Genomic DNA, 9,509 nt, shown 5'->3' with positions numbered 1-9,509 from the left:
ATAAATCGGTCCCATTTCCAGGCAGCAGCGGCGCATGATCTGTGCGCTGAATGTTGAATCAGCCAGGGAGGCTTTCTGGGTCGTGAGAAGCAGGAGAGCTTTTCTTTTCTTTTTTTTTCCCCTGGAGTCTCAGCTGCAGCGTTCAGCGAACAGCTCCGCTCACAAACGGATAAATGTCATTAGTTGGTGAGATCCTTTCTCGGACAAAGAGCCTCTTCCTGCTCCCAGACCGCTCGTGCGTGCGGCTCGTGCGTGCACCGATGCGTTTCTGGCTCCGTGTCTGATGTCCATTCATGCACACAGATCCCAGGATGAACGGGATGTGTGTGAAGCAGAGGTGATTGTCCCCCATTGATCTGCAGCCAATTAGAGCCTCCATCATGGCCTCCACCTTCATCCATCTCTGAGGATCACAGGCATCAATACAGTCTGTCTGGTAAAACCTCTGCTGGGACCAGCCGGAGGGAAGAGGAAAAATCCTCCCCTCCTGCTGCTCTGGAGCAGATGGTCTTCTCCCTCCAGTCTTATGTTGGACCTTCAGCTCTCTGAAATGAGCCAGAGAGCCTATTTACAATCAGACTCAACATAAATCGCTGTAGGTTCTGGCTGCAAACATCATGTTGGATAAAACCTGTGCTGCTGTGTGATAGTTGCATTAAAACTCTCCAGCTGCAGAGGATGAGCTGCTGACAGTGGCGGCTGGTGAAAAATATTTTTGGTGGGGCTGATATAGCCTAGTGTATGTCTCCAACTAATCCGGAATAAGAATTCGATTAAACAATTGGACAATACATACAATTTAACAATAATGATTTAATTTACTATATAATAACAGTGATGATTTGGGTCACTGTGACGGGGTTCTTTGGCCTCCAAGAATCCAGGCTCAGTCGGGTTACCGGTGTTGCTGATTTATTGAGCTCAAAAAATCAAAACAGGGTGCAAAAGAAACTAAACATATACCAGATACTCTGGGCCTCAGCCTCCCTCCAGTTACCAGCAATGTAACAAAGAAACAGACAACAAAAATTGCTGCTTTTCTTCCCACAGCCCTCATTAAATAGTTTAAGCCCCTCACCTCAGGCTCTCTTATTTCTGATTTCTTCTCATTAATCAGTTTTGTCCATATATTACCTCCGCAAACAATTAATTTACAAAAACAAATAATTTTTACAACTTAATTCTTTTACACAGATTCGTTGACTTATTCAATTACACCAAACTGGATTTGAACCCAGCAAAGATGCAGCCAGACTGAAGATGACAAGTCCCCATAGCATAAACACGTACACACCCACACCCACCACACACACACACCCACACCCCCCACATACCACACACACACACGGCTAACCCCACTGAAATATTAAGTGTGCACCCTCAATATGCCAGCAGGTAACCAGGAAGAGCTTGTGTGTTTTAAGTTAATGGAGCTACTGGGCTCAGCGCGAGTGTATTGGTCCTCACAAACACAGTATAACAGGAACGTGTGTGTGGCGCGCAAAGTTAGAGAGGTTGTTTTAAGCGACGAGGTGGATTCGTCACAGTCACAATAACCATGACATGAAAAGTTCATATCCTACAACAGGGATGTTCTTCTGGCAAACGGGTAGATAAATAAGGATCTCACCGAATTTGCTGGAAGCTGCATCTCGTTCGTTACGTTCGCCATCGTCCCTCTCATTGTCTGCACCTGGCTTGGGTTCAGAAGCCTGTAAAAGCGCAGTATTTTCAGCGCCCCAAGACCATAAAGTTCCGAGACGCTGATTGGCCATTGAATTCACCTAGCAATAGTACATGATTGACAGATTCTCTGCAAATGTGGGTCAGTCTGATCACAGCCCCCAGAACAGAGACGGTAGGAGTCTGTCTGTGGAAATCCACAAATTAATGACAGTAGATAGGGAAATGTAGTTTATATAATTTGTTTTGCTTATAGGTACACAGTCTAGAGAGTAAAACTGACATTTATGATTTAATTTCTAAAAATATATTTTACGTTTCTCTCTTCTTATCAGGGAGGGCGGTGCCCCAGCGCCCCCTATGGGCCGGCCGCCACTGGCTGCTGATCCACCTGCTGTTTAGTTTGCAGGAGGTCAGGAAAACTGAGGGATTCTCATAAACCCAAGGTGACATTTCTGGATTTTTTTAATGAATCATAATATTCCTAAACATTAATCCCTTCCCCGCAACTGATCCAGGATCAGTTCACAGGTACTTCCAGAAGAGAAGCACAGACTTCCCTCCTTACTATCTGCTGCTCATTCTGAGGTATCCAAAAGACGGGAAATGCACCAGGGTAGGGGTGTAAATCACATCCATCATGGCGATTTGATTCAGTGTCGATTTCCTGACCCAACGATTCGATTATTTTCGATACTCAAGAATACACCACGATTCGATTCCATTAATCGATTAATTAAAAAAAAAAAATTTTTTTTAGACCTTACAGGCTAAACAAAGTTTCAAGTTTGAAATAAATCAATGAAAGCTGTAATATCGTTATGCTTTTTTTTTTTTTTTTTAAAAACAACAGCAAATAACAGAAGTAGAAAAGTTGCATGAAAAAATACTGCAGAGAATCAGTGCAATGAGTGCAATTCAATACCTCGGCTCCAGACGTCCCGCCCCCTCCACAGACGCTCAGCTGCTCCTCTCCCAGATTGTAGCTGACCGCAAACAGCGCCGCAGACAGGAGGCCGGCTTGTTTTGTTTTTATGACCCAAATTGCGGAAAACAACTCGTGAAGTTTGACCCGCTAGAAGAGCGAGGTGCGCGAGAACGCTGGGACCCTTTTTCCACCTGGATCTCCGCTCTTTTTGGCCCTCATGTCCCTCCGTCGTCGGACTAAACTCGCCCCCACTTCCTCGCCGCCTCGGCCGTATCTAGACCCACAGCGTGTAGCACAGACCACGCTTCAATATTGAGTATAATTTAAAAATGTCTGTGTCAAGTTCACTGCAACACTGCTGTAAGAGTATAACCAGGAAGCGAGGTTTGGAGGGTAAAATGGGTTTAGCGCCACCGCAGCACGGGAGGGAGAATTACGTCCAGGAGCAAATGGATAAAAATAGACCGGAGGAAAAAAAAAAAACATGAATCGATTCTCTTGCGGACGTATCGATACATCGGATCGTCGGCTGTTGGATCGATGCATCGATACAAAACGATAATTATTTACACCCCTACACCAGGGATCGGATCAGAGGATTTTCCCTTGAATCTGCTACTCAGACCTCAAAGAAAACTGGTAATCCGATCTGGCAGAGATAAGCCGGAACAGTTACCTTCCCCTACCTCTGGATCTGTGTGTTTCCTGGACTGGGACGCCTTTTCCAGTTTCTTTTTCTATGTCTGCTTCTGTCTCCTTGAACCCCAGTCGGCCTCAGCAGATGGCCGCTCACACTGAGCCTGGTTCTGCTGGAGGTTTCTTCCTGTTAAAAGGGAGTTTTTCCTCTCCACTGTCGCTACAAGCAAGCTTAGTGTGAGGGATTGCCTTCTAGTCAATGAGTCGATGCAATCAACTGGTTTTCCTTAGATAGAAAACTTTGAATCAATCTGATTGGAAGATCTGGTGAACTGGAAAGTGCCTTGAGATGACATGATGTGAATTGGCACTATAGAAATAAACTGAATTGAATTGAATTGAATCTGCTGCCTGATGGTCTCCTGGTCAGATATTGAACCCCTCCCTTCGGATCGGAGCAGCCGCCATCACCTGAGTGAGGAAGCTCATCCCAGCCTTTTGTATCCAGCATCTTATTTTCCTTTTTTTAATCAAATCTCATGGTTACATGTGAGAGTTTGAACAATTATTCAAAAAAATCTACAAAAAGCATCCACCAGAATCAACCCTAAAGCTTTTCATCAAACAACCATTTTATAAAAGGAAATGAGCCGAATCTAAAATTATGAAGCAGTGAAACGAGCTGTTTCCCGATTGGACGAGCTGCTGTAACTGTTTACCAGGCTGTGAGTGAATAAGCTCAATATGAGGATAAAGGTTTGCTTTGTCCTCTTGTTAATCTTACAGGGTTTGTTTTGTCAAACAATGTGAAATTAGTTTGATTTAAGTCACACTGAGCTGCTGACATTTAGACGTCTGCCAAAACAGAAAGATTTAACCCCTTTTTAGGCCACTTTCTTGTTGATTACGTTTATTTCTATTTTAAAAACCCAAAATATTTCAAAGAGTAATTTATTATGTTGTGTTTTATAGATCGTCAGATTTATCTTGAGGTTTTCCAACCGTTTAGAGGAAAATAATGTGAATTTTCTTCTCTAATCAGCATAAAGGAAACTTCTGTAATGAAGTTCTTGGTTGTTTCCTCTTTTAGCTTCTCTGGGTCAGACTTGTTGTTTTTACCTTTATTCTGTACATTAATTGTTGGTTGGAACTAAAAAAAAAAAAAAAAAAAAAAAAAAAGGGTTTGATGGTTTTGTAATTAAATTACTGAAATAGGTTCTTGTTTCAGTAACTTCAGCTGTTCTTTCTTTAGATGTTTCCTTCCTCCCATCAGTTGGCTCGGTTCTGATCCGTTCTGATCAGTCGTTCTGCTCCAGGTTGTGTTTTGCCTCATAAATGAATATGATAACTTTGGAGTTTCCAAGATGGTGAGAGCGCAGTCATCAGCGTAGCGATGAATTTAACCCATACTTCCTAATATGCGTTTATAAACTGGATGAAACTCAGATATCAAACAGAAAAACTGTGTTTTAAGTTTGTTTGTTTGCTTGTTTTTCTGTAAATTGGTGGATGATCCAGTTCTGATGCGTATTTTTCTGCTGAGTGGTACTTTAAATGTAACCTGACTCCGCCAGATGGATTTGCTCCGCATATCCATCTGGAAACCTTCCGTTGAAGTAATTTTGGGAAGGGGCGAAAATACTGGTTAGCTGATTGGCCTATGTTGGTGATAGACGGGCCAAATAAACCAATCAGATCAACGAAGCATATGACGTACTAACAGAGCGACGACGAAAAACACAACCACAAGCCAGGCTACTCTTGCCGAAGCCAGTCGGGAGAAGAGCAAAAACATCTTTTCCTCTGAGAAAAGCCTCCAGAGCAGTGTTTTGCTCTTCTTTCAGTGAAGAAATACTCTGTAATTCCGATAAAACTTGCTCGATAGCCACGCTAACGCTAGTTTCATCGGCTGAAGCCGCCATGTTCTTTAGACTGAACTGTCGCGCTTCTCGTTGCGTCACACCTCAACCCGCCTCAAAGCCAACGCTGATTGGACGTTCGTTTGGTGAACGGCTCCAAATTTTCTTCAACGGAGGGTCTCCAGACTGATTAGCGAGTGAAACCTTGAAAGCTCGCGAGATCAGGATGGTCTCATGAGGCTACTTTATGTGTGGATAGAGGTGACAACCAGGTGGGTGTTTCATGGATTTAAAAATGTCTTCCTGTAATTTTGTAGCCTATCTAGTACCCAGTCGCCCCCTCCCCACCTGTTGATCATAGCTCTTGTTGATAAGAAAGGCGGCAGGCTCTATGGAAAGCTGAGCCCAAAACTAAAGGATGGCGCCCATTACTCTTATTAATGCAAGTAAAACTACAGTGATAAGAGTAAAGCCGGATTACTGTTGATGAGAGGGAGCCTAGCTAACTGAGCTAATTAACCCAATGATGTCATTTTTCTATGTTATTCTATGAGAAGCAGAGAAGTAAGAACCTTCTGCTCAATGAATGTCTTTATTCAAATATTTCTGCTCAATCAGCTGTTTTTTGCCATTTTTAATCTTCCTCTGGATTTAATTTCCAGCAACTTCTCATAATTATGCATTACCCTTAACTATCATTATTGTAATAGCAGCAATCTTTTTTCTTTTACCATAAATGAGAAGATTTTTATTATAAATGATTGTGTTCATACCGTTAAACCCAGTATTTTTACTCAGGGTTATGTCTGTCTTATCTCCAGCAGGCTGTGGTCTAATGGGCACCATGCAGCTATGAACCTATCTATGTGAGCCGCTGTATTTTCTTACACCCATCAGGACAGTCAGTTTTTCAGCAGCCTCTCTATTATCTCAGTTAGCCTTGGACCAGCTTTTACTGGTAAATTATACAGGTAAACAGAACCAAACGAGTTCATACGTCACTAAAGAGCTGTTAAATAAAGTTTCAAATACAAAAATAAATATTGAAAAATCATACATTAAAAATAGAATAAATTATTAGAATAAGCTGTACAGCAGGAATGAAAATTAAAAAGAAAAACTGTGAGATAATAAAATTGGTGTACTCTGATTTATTTAATTGACTGGTGACTGGTCCAGCTTTAGTTCACCACCACTGCTCTGCTTAAAACATTCATCCAAAAGACAGGCACGATAGATAAGACAGAATTTGCTAATGAAGTGTAGCGATTGGCAGAATATCATCAACGTTTTGGGCACATCTGTTAAAGAAAGACCGGTACTGAGGCTATTTTTGCTGCAGTCCTAGATTTATTTCTTCCACACCTTGATTTCCGTCAATCATTCCACCTGGTCCTAGTTTCTCTCCACCCACACCTGGACCTGGTTTATCTCAATCATCCACACTTGGTTTTGATTCCTCTCCATCCACACATGGGCTGTGTCCGTATATAGAGCACTATATAGTGGTTACGCCATTTTAAATGAGTGTGCGAATGTCTAGTCGATGAAAAAGTAGTGGACTCGAAATTTCCCACATCTTGAAACCTAGTGATCCATGGTCATCCATGGTCCCTAGAGAAGCAGATATATCCCAGAATGCTTTGCACGGACAGCTGTCCTCACAAAAGCATTATGGGATTTGCTGTCACAGTGGCACGCGGTCGCCATAGGCTGTCGCTACCCGACAGCTGCGACTAGTAACAAAGATGGTGCAGGCAACACGCCGTGGAGGCGGAGTTACGTGACCAATGTTCAACGAAAAATAGTGATCATCTGTCAAAACGGTCAGTTAACTGAGTTCACTATAAAGTTTACTAAATAGTCCCGGCTCTAAATAGTGATTGAGGGATCTTGGGGTTAGGGTGGATGTAGCTCATCTCCACACATGCCTTTTATTGCTTGTCTTTAAATTTCCCACTTGTCTTTCATCAGATCCTCATCTCTATTCACCTCACAGCCGCTGTAATGTTTTTGCAGCTCCTTTCCTGTATTTTAACTTTTCTGCACTATTTCACTATCATAGTTGGCTTCAGTTGAATTCGGCTATTTAATTTCAGTTTTATTTCTTTATTTTATTACTTTTAAATAAATACAAGTTTCGGTTTTATAGGATATACAGAAAAAACTGGGTCAGCATTTATAAACATCTTGACAAGGGTTAGAAAAACATCTGTTTGCCTTAAAATAGATCTCAGACCTTCAGTGTGGTTTTCCATCTCCTGGCACATCTGAAACATAAAAGAAACATTAAACTACTTCATATCGCATGAGCTTACATGCTCAAATACAAGATATTTAATTATTATTTTCCAGCATATTAAAGTGGGTTCAAATGAGGTAATGTTAAAGGTTACCGGGTCTGATCGTGCATGTTTGACAGAAACACGTGATAAGCTAAATTGGCCGTTGTTTCAACAAGGTGGAGATTATTGGGTCAGGGTTTTATTAGAAACCACATCTGCTCCTCAGATGTTATTTTCTACCCAGGAGGTTTGGTGCTTTGCTGCTCAGCAGATCTGAGTGTCGTGTTTGTCTGGTAGGCCGGGCCGTCACTGAGGATCTTGTCGGTTGATCCGGAGCAGGAATGCAGCTCTGGAATGACGAGAGGCCGTTATGGCGGTTGGGACAGCTCTGGAGCGTTTGTCTCCTCATATCACTCCGTCTTTCCTGTCTTTTTTCTCACCCTGCTTGAGCTCGGTCACAGGGTCCCTCTGTTTACATTGGTCCCCTGCTGCAGGCAGACGCACACATTCGACAAACACAACATTCAGCCGGAGCTGTGGGAACCCATCCCAGCCATGTTAATGCTGGCTGTGAAATATAAATCAGGAGAGCATCACAGACGGAGCTGCTGCTCTTTGTCACAGGGGGCCCTGCATGAGTGGATCTCCTATAAAGGTCAGCTTTTAGTTTGTTGAATGAGTGAATTAAATACTGAATCAACATATAATATTTTATGTTTTGTTTTTTTTGCCAAACTAAGAGAATAAATTACTTTAAGATCCACCTTCTGTTAGATCGACAGTGGAGGAAATGATTAAATCAAGCCTCATAAAACTATGAATATAGACATAGATGTATTAGAGTATAGATTCCATAAACATCTGGATCTTACAGTAGTATTTCTCGTCTCGTTATATTAAAGTATAATATTAAAATATTAATCAAATATGATATGCATTTTTCATAGTTGAGTAATTTATGCCCCTTATTCCAAAAGAGTGCCACTCATATATTAGAAAGTATAGCTGTATTACTCATAGAGTGAAATGATTGAAGCTTTAAACAATTGTAATTTTGATGATTATAGAAAAGGAAAAATCAAGTCAATAAAAAATATATTTTATACAGAAAAGTCAGGCTTTTAAAAGGTTTTCTTAGCACTCTTTCCCTGCTCTGGGCTTCTTTCACATGAATTACTGCATCAATTGATGGATAGACTTTATTTATCTCACAGTGGAGAAATCAATTCGTTAGCTCAATAGTCAGAAAGAAGGTGCCAAAAGGAGGAAAAGGTGCATGGTTTAAATACAGCATATACAGTGCATACAGTGCGTATATATATGTATATATATATATATATATATATATATATATATATATATATATATATATATATATATATATATATTAGGGATGCACGATATTGGGATTTTGGCCGATATCTGATATGCCGATATTTTAAAACTCATGTAGCCGATAACCGATATCGATACCGATGTTAAAGCTGGACAAAAATAAGTAGTCATTGAAAATCGCAGTTTTGTTATCCATTTCTGACACTTTGAAAAATAATATACTCAAATATATTTTCATTTGCTGATATCAAATCGATTTTTTAAAACGCGGTATCGATCTATTTTACTTTCAAAATCTCGTGAAATTTCATCGTTCTGTTACAAACTCTCGTGATATTTTGCAAATTCTTGTGAGATTTTGTTAGTAAAATAGATCGATACCGCGTCAATATATCGACATATAAAAATATGGCAAAATTTCGTGAATTTTCGGGGGATTTCGTAGCATAACGATGACATATAGCAATATTTCATTAGTAAAAGAGATTGATATGGTGTTTTTAGATGGCAATATATCAGCATATGAAGATATTGTGATATTTTAATGCAACAATATTTTTTCCCTCGTCTTTAGAAGTTTTTAAGTCTGTAAAAAAGAAGTTTCTGAGGAAGAAGAAGAAGTAGTATTTTTTATTTTTTTTTTAAGACTTTAGAAACTCAGAAGCTGATCAAATATCGGGTTAAATATCGGTGGGGTGGCCGATGTCCGATATTCAGTTTTAAGGCCGATACCGATAGGGGGCCGATTATATCGCGCATCCCTAATATTTATATATATATATA

General features: G+C 40.5%; 1 protein-coding gene across 1 annotated transcript in view; it reads left to right on the top strand.

Moving 5' to 3' along the window:
- LOC119798763 (microtubule-actin cross-linking factor 1-like) overlaps window positions 1–9,509 on the top strand; it is a 143,275-nt gene that overhangs the window by 400 nt on the left and 133,366 nt on the right. The window lies entirely within an intron of this gene.

This window comes from Cyprinodon tularosa, unplaced genomic scaffold, assembly GCF_016077235.1.
Source record: "Cyprinodon tularosa strain WSP-4 unplaced genomic scaffold, ASM1607723v1 ctg635, whole genome shotgun sequence".
Taxonomy (NCBI): domain Eukaryota; kingdom Metazoa; phylum Chordata; class Actinopteri; order Cyprinodontiformes; family Cyprinodontidae; genus Cyprinodon; species Cyprinodon tularosa.
This window is presented reverse-complemented; position numbering and strand designations above follow the sequence as displayed.